Source organism: Somniosus microcephalus, chromosome 19 (genome assembly GCF_052327205.1).
Source record: "Somniosus microcephalus isolate GS21.2 chromosome 19, FLI_Smic_1.0, whole genome shotgun sequence".
NCBI classification, from domain to species: Eukaryota; Metazoa; Chordata; class Chondrichthyes; order Squaliformes; family Somniosidae; genus Somniosus; species Somniosus microcephalus.
Window position 1 is genome coordinate 49,646,185 of NC_141005.1, and position 14,373 is coordinate 49,660,557.

The following is a 14,373-nucleotide window of genomic DNA, read 5'->3' on the forward strand; positions in this document are numbered from 1 at the left end:
GAGTGTAAAGGTAAGTGTGTTTGATGTGTCTAAAGTGTGTAAAGAACTTTTACTTACCTTTACTTACCTTAACAGCCTTTCTTCCTCTAGGCGTCGGGAGCGCATCAGTCAGCCGGAACTTAAAGCTGAACAGCTGCGATCTGTCAAAAGTGACAGCCTGCAGCTTTTAGTGCTGCTGAGATTTCTAACTGAGTCTGCGTAGAAGGACTCAGCTTAGAGATCAGACTGTCAGTGTTTCACAGCTTCAAACAGCTGTGAGACACTGATATTTCATCTGTCAGAAATCTTGACAGATGAAATTGCAGTCTGTGATGTCACCTGTTGCCGAGTGGCCCTTAATTGGCCTGCTGAGCCCGCTGGGCGGGCTCAACAAGGTCAATCAAGGGAAAATCGCGCGGATTGGCCGGACGTCGAAGTAGGCGGGTCAGAAACCCGAAAGGGAAAGTCCCGCCTTCTTCCCGACAGGTTCCACAAAATTGACCCCTAAGTGTGGATGATGGCAGTTATTCAGCCCATCCTGGCTTGTCCATCCAGAAGGAACTGCAAAATCTCCACCAGAGCCTGTAACTGTTTATTAAATACCTCTACGCTGTTGCCTTCATTACCCTACCCAAATATCAATTTGCTATCTCACAACTGTACTGCTTAGTGCTTTGTGTGCTTTAATTGGTCGTTATGTGATTGAAAAGAAAATGATGGGGGAATTTTTTCCCCCCATCAGACATCAGAAACATGCATCAGAGTAGGACACAAAAGGCTGCACTGAATTGATAGTCAAATCTGTGCAACCTTACATTTGTTGAAATTTGCCTTTCTACTGATAGTATTGCACTTTGTACATTTCTTGGTAACTAAGGTTCAATAATCAGAGTATTTGCATATAGAGACAGAAACACAAGCAAGTTCAGTACACTCTGAGATTTAGTCCATATTCAGCTCGAGGTAATGCCAGGTTACAAAGCTACGATAGTCGCTTTTCAAAAAAAGTATTGGAAATCAAACCTTAATTAAAATGTACATTAAAAATGGAACCTAAGGTAAATTTTGTCTGCAGTGCTTGGGCAGTAATCTGGTGGATCAGATCCCCCATCTGTTACATAACCTGCCCGATTATCATTCCATTGAAATCATTACTCTCCTTTACTTCTTAACCTGTCCCTGTATTGCCATTACTCTCTTTTCTTTCTTTGCTCCCCTATTCCTATCCCTGTTATTTTCGCCTTTTCTCTTCACATGTAGTGAAGGAAACATTACATCCCTGACTGACCTGTTTGGACACCATTCACACCTTTGACTGCTGTGATTATCTCTCTGCCGAGGTGTGATTAATGGCAGTTGGAAAGGTTACCTGTAAACATCTGACATGATTCTCTGACTATATAAGCTGTGTCTTTATGCATTTCTCCACTTCACCTGAAGAAGGAGCAGCGCTCCGAAAGCTTGTGATTTCAAATAAAGCTGTTGGACTATAACCTGGTGTTGTGTGACTTTTTACATTTGTCCACCCCAGTCCAACTCCGGCATCTCCACACCATGATATATTTAGGTTCAGGTTGTTGATGTTGCATTGGAGGGGTAGAAACAAAAAGACACTGGAATGATTAGAAGGTGGAATGGGAAAAATTATGGGTAACTGATTTTTTTTATGGATTATTGATTTTCTTCCTGTGTTAATTATGTGACAAAGCTCATATTTGGGGACATATAGTGGGATGGGTAAGGAACTGTTGTGACATCTACATCATGGAGATTTTTTTTGCCGTAATATAATTGTCAGATTATTCGCTGCAATGTGACTGGACAGAAATTTTGGGAATAGGGAAATGGTTTTATGCAACAAGATTGGAGAATAGCAAAAGTAGAAAATAACCAATTAGGAAAGAGGAGAGACTTAACCGATGAGGAAGCAAATTGACAAGACACAACATGCAAACATGAGACTTTTTATTACATAGGTTCTATGTAGGTCAACAAGAAAAGGAGGGATGTAGCCTTAACTCTCAAGTGAGATTGGTGCTTTTACAGAACCCTTTGCTGCCGTTATAACATAAAATATTCAAAGTGAAGTTCCAACGAATTTCCTGTACAGTAGCTTTACAACACATCGATCCATTTTATGTTTGCATATACTTCTCAGTATGAAAATGGAATGGAGTCTTTCCGACACAGCTTCATTTACTTTATAACTAAGTGCATGTACGTTAAAGCATACGTGCGTAAACACATAACAGTAAACTCCTTTCAGACTAATAACTATGTGGGGCAGTGGATAAGGAAAACAATTAGCATAGTTTCCCTCTATTTTTTAGGAATTGCAATTAATTTGGAATATTATTTTATTGCTAGTTAAAGCTACAATGCTGTGTAATTTTTGTAATTAGATATAACAGCAGAAGTAATATTGCATATCTTTGTGGATGAACTGTATTGAAATGAGAGATCAATTGAAAGAAAACTTTGAGGTTTGGATTGTAGATAGCCTCTGGTTTTGGGAAGAGCCAGGGTGGAGAAAGGGAGAGAGAGAGAGAGACAGAGAGAAAGAGAAAGAGACAGAGAGAGGTGTAAACATTTGAAAAAGCAGCCTAAAAGTCATGCATTCTTGAAATGGGATTTGGATGTAAGGGGGCTTGATTTTAAACTAATCTGGTAATACTGAGATTTTGGAGTTGCTGCATTGCTTTACAAAGATAGCCTTGCATTTCTAAAACATTGTAGCACATCCCAAAGGGCATCATAACAAATGAATAACGTCAGACGTACCATTACTGTTGTTATGTAGGCAAATGCAGCAGCCAATTTGCCAAAAGCAAGGTTCCACAACCAGCCACTGAGATGAACCAGTTAAGCTGTTTTTGGTGGTTAGTTCAGGAAGGAATATTGGCCATGACACCAGTTCTTCTTGTTCTTCTTCAAATAGTGTCATGGGATCTATTACGCCAACTTGAACAGATAGGCAAGGCCTTGGTTTGACATCTTATTCAAAATATAGGTATAGGCAAACAGGAATGAGGTGTTACAAATGTACATTACGTAACAGTCATTAATTGTGAAGAGACGGCTGGTAAATGCATTTGTGAGACGTATTTCCTGTCTGTCTGCAAGATTAGATAGATATGATTTTTTAAAGTGTGCAAAAACACAGAGGATGATTTTAACCTTACTCACCCAGTGGAAACTGGGCGGCTGAACAGTTAAAATCCCCCAGGTCAATCACCTGGCCTGGAGTCGCTGGGAGCTGACCTGCCGGGATTTTCACTGCAGGCGGAAAGGACGCCTGCCCAAAGCCAGCCGGGTCCTTCTTAGCATAGACTTTCAATAACAACAACTTGCACTCATATATAGCGGCTTTAAGTAAAACATTCCCAGGCGCTTCACAGGAGCGGTCATCAAACAGAACTTGACATCGAGCCACATAAAGAAAGATTAAGACAAGTGGCCAAAAGTTTGGTGAAGGAGGTAGGTTTTAAGCAGCATCTTAAAGGAGGAGAGAGCGGTGGAGAGGCAGTGAGGTTTAGGGAGGGAGTTCCAGAGCTTAGGGCCTAGGCAGCTGAAGGCACGGCCACCAATGGTGGAGCAAAGGAAACGGGGATCCCGATGACCTCATTTTTATGAGTAGGCCTGAACAGGAAATGGCAGCGAGTTTCCCGCCAGGTCAAAAGTTTGCATTCATTTTTTGAATTTCCTCAAAGGCCCAAGAGGGCAGGAATGTTCCTCTGGGCCCCACAAGGAAATCTGAGGCCTCACCAGCTGCGATTGTGCTCCACAGTTAAAATCAGGGCCACAATTCCAATATTATTACAAAAAGTGCACAACTGGTATTTTTAAACCTGTGGGAGGAACAGCTTGCAAACCCGAGCTATCCAGCCAGAAAAATAAACCTTCATAGATTGATAGTATTTCCCCATTTGTCATGAAAATTGACCCTGCCATGTTATGGCAAAGATATTTTGAGCGAGTCTCACACTTTCCGTCACTGTCTCTGGGAATGAGTCAGTGCTGGTTTGATGGCAGGGAGACAGGCTGTACACTGTGATAGAATTTCAGTCCGGCTAATAGTTATATGCCTGAGGGACAGTACTAACAACATGCAATCTGTTACTGTGATGCACAACAATTAGTTTTGCAACATTCATTTTCAGCACGTCTGTAATTTCTGCCAGCTACAGTTTACAACAGCATTGCCAGTTTGAGAGTCATGTGTTTAATGTGAAACAATGGCACGAGTATGACAGAAGAACAGAAGAACATAAGAAATAGGAGCAGGGGTAGGCCATCTGGCCCTTCGATCCTGCTCCGCCATTCAATAAGATCATGGCTGATCTTCTACCTCATCTCCACTTTCCTGCACTATCCCCAGATCCCTTGAAAATATGGAACTCTTCACGAATTTGCGTGTCATCCTTGTGCAGGGGCCATGCTAATCTTCTCTGTATCGTTCCAATTTTAGTATATGTTCTGCCGAAGGGAGCACAAACTCGGGACTGGGGTAAATAACTGACACTGAATGAACTTGGTGACTACATGGATGGTTGGGCTCGAAACTATTTTTGGTCCGCGTTATTATACGTTCAGCTACTTAACTATTCTAGTTATTCTCAAATGCAGTGACAATTTTTATCTTTGCCGTTGAGATAAAATAGCCTTTAAATCCTTTCCCTGGATCATTTGACTACTGGAAACCTTATCCTATATATTCTCTGAACATTAAACCCCTCTGAGTGATAATACGCCAATGATTTGCCTATAATTTACAGCTCCAACATCAGGTGTCCATTATAATGCTTCATTTTTGATTATTAAGAAACTCAGGTGAAGGGTGAGCACTCCTGGTACAGGGAACCACCATGATTAAAATTATAGGATTGAACAGCTGGTGCTCTTTTCTCTAGAAAAGAAAAGGCTGAGGGGTGACCTGATGGAGGTCTCTAAGATTATGAAAGGGTTTGACAGGGTAGACGTAGGAAAGATGATTCCACTTGTGGGTGGAGAACAAAATTAGGGGCCATAAATATAAGATAGTTACTGATAAATCCAATAAGGAATGAAGGAGAAACTTCTTTACCCAGAGAGTGGTTAGAATGTGGAACTCGCTAACACAGGGAGTAGTTGAGGTGAATAGCACAGATGCATTTAAGGGGAAGTTAGATAAACATATGAGGGAGAAAGGAATAGAAGGTTCTGCTGATAGTGTTAGATGAAGAGGGGTGGATGGAGGCTTGTGCGGAGCATAAAACCCAGCATGGACCTGTTGGCCGAATGGCCTGTTTGTGCGCTGTACATTCTATGTAATAGAAAAAGGTAAATCAAGAAGCTTCCTGAGGCGTGGAACAGGGCCTGCATCTACAATAGGTTTCCATGGCAATGAGGCTGAAAAGGTGTTTCCAGCCCTTTTGGAAGGGTGGCCACAAGCAGGAGCACCCAAAAACAGCTGCTTTAGACCCTGTACCTGGAAAGGAATGTCTGAGGGGGCCAGGCAACAAGACAAAGAAGGCTGAAAGCGTGAGTTTGTTGCAGGGATTCTTCGATCATTGGGCCTGAAGGCTTTCTGGTCGTTGTTCTCCAACAGTCGCTGAAGAACCCGGGGCCGATGGGCAGCCTGCAACCACAGGCCTTTAAAACCTCCCTGGTTCCTGGTACAAGGCCCTGCCAAGGGGGCGGGCCTGAGTTAGGGATGCGAGTGGGTTATGTGAATGACATGGCCCACCAAATGTGGGTGCACAGTGGCATAGCCAGGTAGCCAATCTGCAACGCCAGTTTTACGCACAATTCCAAGTTGAAATTCTACTCCTTAGAATTGGCGAATCCTGGTTATCTGGAATGTGCATGGTATTATCCATGGTTTACTGGGTGAGATACTCTAAATGAAAATAGTGTCACCTTCTGGAGTTTTGATTTCCTGTGTAACATGACAAAGAACTCTAAGCATTTGTACTCCCATTACAACACAATGACTGGTCAACAGGTTCGAAATAGTTCTGAGCAGAAGTGTTCCCTTAGTGTCCTGGCCAACATTTATCCCTCAACCAACACCACCAAAAACACATGAACTGGTCTTTCAGCTTGTTGCTGTTTGTGGGACCTTGTGTGTAAATTGGCTGCTGCGTTGGCCTATAAAACAACAGTGACTATACTTCAAAAGAAATTCATTGGCTGTAAAGTGATTTTGGAAGGCACTAATAAGTGTAAGTTCATTCTGGAACATATCTTTTATGCTATTCACATTAATTGACAAATGCCAATCGGCCATAACGATCATATCCTCATGGTGACAATCTGAAACTAACAAAGAAATGACACAGCAATATATGGAAAACAAGCACCATTAATATATTTAGAAAACAAGTTAGCAAACAAGATGAAGAACCTTTCGGTTTATTTTGTGAAGTGTAATAGGAGTCCCTGCTCGAGTAGGTTGTGGCAGATATTGCATCAATAGAAGGAGTGGTCACTTTCCTTTAATGCCAGACATTTTCTGTCAGCACCTCATCAGCGGGACGTGGGGTTCAGTAGCACTGTAGCCTTCCTCACAGCTCACTGTTAGTGCAGAATTTAGTCACCCAACAGGGAGCTGTTCACAAGCTTCTAAGGAGTTGAGTTCTTATCCAGCAGCTACTTAGTTAGGGGATTGTTTGCTTAACAGAACTGTAACTGCAACAAGCAGCTCCAATAAACACCTTCAATAATCTAATGAACTGAGACCTTGCTGGGATTTAAACTCACAGCTGTAAATACCATTTGCACTGACACCAGGGGGATAATTTTAACCGAACCCTCCTGGCGAGGAACTGACAGGATCGGATCGGGCGCCTGATTACACTCCACCCGATTTACTTTCCATCGAGGTCAATATTCCCCCGACTGGCCTCCCAACCTCCACCCTCCATAAACCTCAGCTCCTACCAAAAGTATGCTGTCATATCCTATCCTATCCTGCACCAAATCCCACTTGCCCATCACACCCGCCTTTGCTGGTCTAGACTAACTCGTGGTTCGCCCCACCTTTAGAGGCTGTGCTTTCGGCTGCCTAGGCCCCGTGCTCTGGAATTTCCTTGCAAAACCCCTCCACCTCTCTACCTCGCTGTCCTCCTCACTCTTCTCCTTAAAACCCCCCTCTTTGACCAAGCTTTAGGTCATCCCTCCTAACCTTTGGCTTGCCGTTAGTTTTCCTTAGGCCTCCATGAAGTGCCTTGGGACATTTCTCTATGTTAAACGAACTCTGTAAATGCAGGCTGTTGTTGCCTCTTTCTCATTTGGTGCTGTTTGGCTTGACATGCATTTACAGCCATGTCTGTTTTGATTTCAGTTGTCCAGCATTCGCTGTATATGAAGTGTTTGGAAACCATTCCATCAACAGTTCCACCAGGAGTAACTTATTACGGTTGAAGATGGATGAAGAAGGCATTCTGCACACAACCCTCATGTGGGAACTGATTGGCTATCCCACAGCAAAACAAATTGGGTTGGCAAAACAGGACAGAAGCACAAGCAATCATGCAAGTTTGACATAGACAGAAGAATTTACAGAGAATGGTAGCATAGTGGTAATGTTACTGGGCTAGTAATCCAGAGGCCTGGACTAATGGTCCATGAGATATGAGTTCAAATCCCATCATGGCAGCTAGGGAATTTAAATTCAGTTAATAAAATAAAACAGGAATAAAATGCTAGTATCAGTAACGGTAACCATGAAACTATCGGATTGTCGTAAAAACCCATCTGGCTCACTAATGAGCTTCAAAGAAGGAAATCTGCCGTCCTTACCCGGCCTGGCCTATATGTGACTCCAGACCCACAGCAATGTGGTTGACTCTTAACTGCCCCCTGAAATAGCCTAGCAAGCCACTCAGTTGTAACAAACGGCTACAAAACACAATAATAATAATAAGAAGAAGAAGAATGAAACTGGACAGACCACCTGGCACTGGCTACGGACATGGCAATGGCACACTCAGCCCAGTCAACCCTGCAAAGTCCTCCTCACCAACATCTGGGGACTTGTGCCAAAATTGGGAGAGCTGTCCCACAGACTAGTCAAGCAACAGCCTGACATAGTCATACTCACAGAATCATACCTTTCAGCCAATGTCCCAAACTTGTCCATCACCATTCCTGGGGTATGTCCTGTCCTGTCCCATCGGCAGGACAGACCCACCTGGGGTGGGGGGGGCACCATGGTATACAGTCAGGAAGGAGTGGCCCTGACTCTGGACCCCATAAAGTCTCAAGTCTTATGGGCAAGGAAACCTCCTGCTGATTACTACCTACTGCCCTCCCTCAGCTGATGAATCAGTACTCCTCCACATTGAACACCACTTGGAAGAAGCAGGGGCACAGGGGGGTCTTCAATGTGTAGCACCACTACTGGCCGAGTCCTGAAGGACATAACGGCCAGCAACAGTTGCTGAGAGAACCAACACGAGGGAAAAACCTACTTAACCTCGTCCTCACCAATCTACCTGTCCTGTTGCAGATGCATCTGTCCATGACAGTATTGGTAGCAGTGACCACCGCACAATCATTGTGGCGATGAAGTCCCATCTTCACACCCTCCATCGTGTTGTGTAGCACTACCACCATGCTAAATGGGTTAGATCTAGCAGCTCAAAACTGGGCATCCATGAGGTGCTGTGGGCCATCAGCAGCAGCAGAATTGTATTCCACCTACTTGCATGCTATAGAGAGGGCTAAGAGATCCCACAATCAATGGATCAGGTCAAAGCTCTGCAGTCCTGCCACATACAGTCATGAATGGTGGTGACAGGACTGCAGTAGTCATAAACTAACAGGAGGAGGAGGCTCCATGAATGTTCCCATCCTCAATGATGATGGAGCCCAGCTCGTGAGTGCAAAAGACAAGGCTGAAGTGTTTGCAAACATCTTCAGCCAGAAGTGCTGAGTGAATGACCCATATCGGTGTCCTCCTGAGGTCCCCACCATCACAGAAGCTATGGGCCCCGATAACATCCCGGCTGTCGTGCTGAAGACTTGTGCTCCAGAGCTAGCCGCGCCTCTAGCCAAGCTGTTTCGGTAAAGCTACAACACTAGCATCTATACGACTGCCCAGGTATGTCCTGTCCACAAAAAACAGGACAAATCCAATCCGGCCAATTACCACCCCATCAGTCTACTCTCAATCATCAGCAAGGTGATGGAAGGTGCCATCGACAATGCTATCAAGCAGCACTTACTCACCAATAACCTGCTCACGGATGCCCAGTTTGGGTTCCGCCAAGACCACTCGGCTCCCGACCTCATTACAGCCTTGGCCCAAACATGGATAAAGGAGCTGAATTCCAGAGGTGAGGTGAGAGTGACTGCCCTTGACATCAAGGCAGCATTTGACCAAGTGTGGCATCAAGGAGGCCTAGTTAAACTGGAATCAGGGGGAAAACTCGCTACTGGCTGGAGTGATACCTAGCACAAAGGAAGATGGCTGTGGTGGTTGGAGGTCAATCATCACAGCCTCAGGATATCGCTGCAGGAGTTCCTCAGGGCAGTGTCCTAGGCCCAACCATCTTCAGCTGCTTCATCAATGACCTTCCCTCCAACATAAGGTCAGAAATGGGGATGTTTGCTGATGACTGCACAGTGTTCAGTGCCATTCACAACTCCTCAGATAATGAAGCAGTCCATGCCCGCATGCAACAAGACCTGGACGACGTTCAGGCTTAGGCTGATAAATGGCAGGTAACATTCGCACCACACAAATGCCAGGCAATGACTATCTCCAACAAGCGAGAGTCTAACCATTGCCCCATGACATTCAACAGCATTACCATCGCTGAATCCCCCACCATCAACATCCTGGGGGTGACCATTGACCAGAAACTTAACTGGACCAGCCACATAAATACTGTGGCAAGAAGAGCAGGTCAGAAGCTTGGTATTCTGCGGCAAGTGTCTCACCTCCTGACTTCCCAAAGTCTTTCCACCATCTACAAGGCACAAGTCAGGAGTGTGACGGAATACTCTCCACTTGCCTGGATGAGTGCAGCTCCAACAACATTCAAGAAGCTCGACACCATCCAGGACAAAGCAGCCCGCTTGATTGGCACCCAATCCACCACCTTATACCGTGGCTGCAGTGTGTACCATCTACAAGATGAATTGCAGCAACTCACCAAGGCTTCTTCAGCAGCACCTCCCGAACCCGTGACCTCTTCCACCTAGAAGGACAAGGGCAGCAAGCGCATGGGAACACCACCACCTCCAAGTTCCCCTTCAAGTCACACACCATCCTGACTTGGAAGTATATTGCTGATCGTCGCTGGGTCAAAATCCTGGAAATTCCTACCTAACAGCACTATGGGAGTACCTTCACCACACGGACTGCAGCGGTTCAAGAAGGTGGCTCACCACCACCTTCTCAAGGGCAATTAGGGATGGACAATAAATGCTGGCCTTGCCAGCAACACCCACATCCCATGAACAAATAAAAATAAAATTGGATAGCAGCTTTACTGGGCAGGAAAAGGATGAATGGAGTGAACAAATCATCAAAGTGAGATGTGGAAAACTGCAATTTAAAACAAGTTAACAATTTTAAATTCCATACATGCAAACTAAACTGATTTTGAGAGGTAGGGAGCTAACAAAAATTTTGGTACCTGATTTATTCCCATAGCTCAGTAGTCAACAACAATAACAATTTGCATTTATATAGCTCCTTTAACATAGTAAAACATCCCAAGGCTCTTCACAAGAGCGTTATCAAACAAGATTTGACACCAAGCCCATAACGAGATATTAGGGCAGATCTGCTCCTGTATCCCCCTTAAAATTATACAATTTAATTCTCTTAGGGAAGCTTGGTCAAAGAGGTAGGTTTTCAGGAGCGTCTTAAAGGAGGAGGGAGAGGTAGAGAGGGGGAGATGTTTAGGGAAGGAATTCCAGAGCTTAGGGCCTAGGCAGCTGAAAGCACGGCTGCCAGTGGTGGAGCGATTAAAATCGGGGAAGCACAAGAGGCCAGAATTGGAGGAGGACAGAGATCTCGGAGGGTTGTAGGCTGGAGGAGGTTACAGAGATAGGGAGGGGCGAGGCCAGGGAGGGATTTGAAAACAAGGATGAGAATTTTAAAATTGAGGCGCTGCTAGACCAGGAGCCAATGTAGGTCAGCGAGCACGGGAGTGATGGGTGAAAGGGACTTGATGTGAATTGGGATACAGGCACCAGACTTTTGGATTCTTTACACTTCAAGATTTTGAATTATTCTTGATTTGTAACAGCGGAAAGTAACTCATACAAGTGGGGCTACAAAAGCATAAAGTGAGTCTGTTATCAATACTGTAATATCGCCCAGGTTGGTACAGCCAATACTCAATGGAACACAACACTTAAGGGGAAAAATTAGGTTGGTTTGCGCCTCCCGCTTGTGCCCCGGCCACAACCTTCCCTTGCGCCCCCTGACCTATCGCCGCACGATATGTGCGACAGGATCAGGGGGCGGTTTGGCAGCGGCGGTGCCGCCGCAAGTTAAAGGGCAGGTGTCGGGTGGCCATTTTTATTTCAGCCGACTGCCAGCACCTGCCCCCTTTCACTTTTGTATGCGGGGTGCCGGCCGCGATCACTCAGCCCAGCGCACTCTTCCTGAGTGCTGGGTTGTTTTCACGGCACCCCATGCCCCGGTGGTCCGGCAGGGCCCCGGTGTGCGCAGTGCTAGGCCCCTCCCCTTTAATCAGGGGAGGAGGCCTGTAATACCGCGGCGCTATGTGCCCCACTCATGGTGCTGTTGCACATAGCGCCGTGAAATTCAGTAGGTGCGCCCCAAGCAGGAGGTGGAGCACTTTCCAATAGCTTGGGGCACTGCTACTGAATTTATGGCGGTGGGGGGAGGCGATAACTTTTCAGGGTGCTTAAATTAGCGCCCCGGAGACGTTCGTGCCCCAAAAGGGGCGCCACCTAATTTTTCCCCCTAAAACAATCATGAACACTTTACCCAACATGTTTGAAAGATTTTAAATGTTACAAGTAAAATAAACATTTGAATTCACCAAATTAGTGACATTTGAATTGAATGGTGCTATAAAGTTATCCTAATATAATTAATTGACTTAATCCTTACAAACTTATAACAAATTTGCAAATAAATGTTGTGCTTTGTTAAGCTGTACTATTAAATGTTATTATTGCTAACACATAGGGCACGATCTTGCCAGCCCTGGGGAGGCGGGTTTGGAGACGGGACTGCCGGGAAAATGGCAGAATCTCGGGGTGGGTGACCATCCCGCACCCCAACCCGACCCGCACCGGGTCCTGTCTCCTGGAGGCGGGAAGGTGATTACAACCTCTTAACTGCCTGTTAACAGGTAGTTAACAGGCAGTTAAGAGGATTATCCCCATTTTTCCAACAGAGGCACAGACCTCCCGACGTCGGGAAACCCCGCCGGGGTCACCAAGGCGAGCAGTGGGTCTGTGGGGTCTGCGGGGTCCAAAAGTCCACTGTGGCGGTAAGTGATGGGTGCAAGTGTGGAGAGGTAAGTATGTGAGGTGAGTGAAAAGTGATAGAAAATGTTTACTTACCTTTGATTCTTCCTGCAGGCTTCAACAGTTGGGGATGCGGAGAGTCTCGCATCTCACCGGCAGAGATGACAGATGGCTGCTGCATTCGCCGATGCAACAACCATCTAATTTCTGCTAAAGAAAGAGGTTTGATGAGTCTTGAATACAAGGACTCATCAAACAACATAGAATGTCAGTGTTTGACAGCTTCACAGAGCTGTCAAACGATGACAATTCTGACAGATGAAACGTCATACGCTGATGTTCTCTGTAACCTGCTTCCCCTTAATCGGCCTGCTAAGCCCGCCCAGCGGGCTTAGCAAAGTCAATCAAGGGAAAATAGCGTGGGATGGCCAGAAGTCGATGGAGGTGGGACTAAAACCCGACAAGCAGCAGTCCCACCTCCAACGCCCCCACTGGCAAAATCGCCTCCATAGTTCTTATCAGATATCTTCTTTTGTTCGCTATAGGCCCTCCTTGTCTGCCCTCTCCAGTGACAGGGTAAATGCTGAGAGACTGCTTCCCTTTTCTGAAGAGTCTAGAATTAGGGGTCATAGTCTAAGGATAAAGAGTCGGCCATTTAATGACTGATTTGAGGAGAAATTTCTTTGCTCAGATGGTTGTGAATCTTTGGAATTCTCTGCTCCAGAGGGCTGTGGATGCTCAGTCATTGAGTATATCCAGGACTGAGATCGATAGATTCTTGGGCACTAAGGGAATCAAGTGATATGGCGATAGGGCGGGAAAGTGGAGTTGATGCAGACGTTCAGCCATGATGTTATTGAATGGTGGAGCAGGCTCGAGGGGCCGAATGGCCTACTCCTGCTCCTATTTCTTATGTTCTTATGGACGTAAAAGATCCCATGACTCTATTTGAAGAAGAACAGAGGAGTTCTCCCAGTGCCCTGGCCAATATTTTTCTCTCATCCAACACCTAAAAACAGATTATCTGGTCATTATCGCATTGCTGTTTGTGGGAGCTTGCTGTGCACAAAATGGCTGCCGCGTTTCCTATATTACAAGAGTGACTCCACTTCAAAAGTACTTAATTGGCTCTAAAGCACTTTGGGACGTGCTGAGTGATGTGCCATCAATAACTCAAAGACAAGAAGTTAAAGGATTCAACTGAAGGCTTTTAATCGCTAAGAACATTGCACGTCATTCCACATCGGATTCGTCTGGCAGAATGACTCATACAGCTCTTGAGACCTTTATATGACAAAAGACAGGGGCGGAGCTGTTGTGTATGTACCTTTAAGAGAATAACTGGTCTCAGACTGCAGTACCGGCAGTGACCACCCCTGTATAAAAGGCGCTAGAGAGCCTCTGTTGTTTAGATTCGTTATGGACTGCCACCAGTAAACATCTGTTTGTTTTCACTCCTGCTAGTCCGTGTCTAAATCATTCACGGACTTAACACTGGCGACGAGTAAAGAAACGAACTTACCTGCAACTCAGCAGCAGCTCCGACGACGTTGTTGAAGGTCGGAGCCAGAAGAAAGAAAAAAAAAAATAGAGGCCATTGAAACGGGCGTCGACCGTCAATCATCGGGTTCAAGGCTTTGCAGGAGCGACTTTCCAGAGCCAGGCTGGGTTCCTCGGTCCGTGGTTTCCCAGCTAATCGGGCTGGTGGCAGGTAGTGCTCTGATCCTTCCTGGGCTGCGGCGGGCTGAAGCTCGATCGGGTGGCCTTTCAACGGGGCCGGGCAGCGAGTCGGGAAGCAAGGAGAGAGCGAGAGGGTGGAGCATACAGGGCGCGGCCGGTGTTTCGAAGCTGGGCAGCGTTCGGACCTCAGAAGAGGGAGGGAAGTGTTCCAGAGGGTCCGCTCCACGACGGGAAAATAATAAAAGAAAAAGAATACGCGCAAGAAACCGT

At 45.8% G+C, this 14,373-nt stretch overlaps 1 non-coding gene across 1 annotated transcript; it reads right to left on the reverse strand.

Moving 5' to 3' along the window:
* Positions 1-4,364: 4,364 nt before the first annotated feature.
* LOC147104424 (U6 spliceosomal RNA) lies at positions 4,365-4,471 on the reverse strand. The gene has a single exon (XR_015072587.1). It is a non-coding gene; the product is annotated as a U6 spliceosomal RNA (small nuclear RNA).
* Between the last annotated feature and the right edge of the window lie 9,902 nt (positions 4,472-14,373).